We start from the raw sequence: 606 nt of genomic DNA on the forward strand, positions 1-606 counted from the left end.
AAATGCATGCAATGTAGAGTAGAAGGGGAGTTTGAAAGAACTGGAGGGAACAGCTAAAGTGACAGGTTGGGGTACTAGTTTTCTGAAGTGAGAATGTTCTAAAATTGCTGTTATACAACTATGAATACACTCAAAGTCACTGAATTGTACACTATAAATAGCAGGTTATATCTCTATATGTGAATTACATAAGATAACACAGGGTACACTCTTTTTAATTATTATATCCCCGAGCCATGTGTTAGTGCCTATCCCAGAATGTAGCTCTGTAAACAGCTGTTGAATTTTCCAAATTTTCTAAAGAGGAGAAATTGTCTTTGAAGTATTTTTTCATGCCAAATATTTCTATAGATCTTTTAAATCTGAAAATTAATCACTTTGTTATAATTCTTAAAAACACCTTGTCATGGATCTTTGTACAATGCAGTTCCCTTTGGTTCATTCCTGTCAACTCCCCCAAGTTGTCCTTGGACTTCCATATCTGTGTCTCCCCAACACATAACTAAATGATTTAAAAAAAAAAAAAAAAAAAAAAAAAAAAAAAAAGCCCGAACACTATTGTCCAAATAATGGAAATCTTTATTCTGAAAAAACTTGGATGGTAAT

This window comes from Mus pahari, chromosome 20 (assembly GCF_900095145.1).
Source record: "Mus pahari chromosome 20, PAHARI_EIJ_v1.1, whole genome shotgun sequence".
In the NCBI taxonomy this organism is placed as follows: Eukaryota; Metazoa; Chordata; class Mammalia; order Rodentia; family Muridae; genus Mus; species Mus pahari.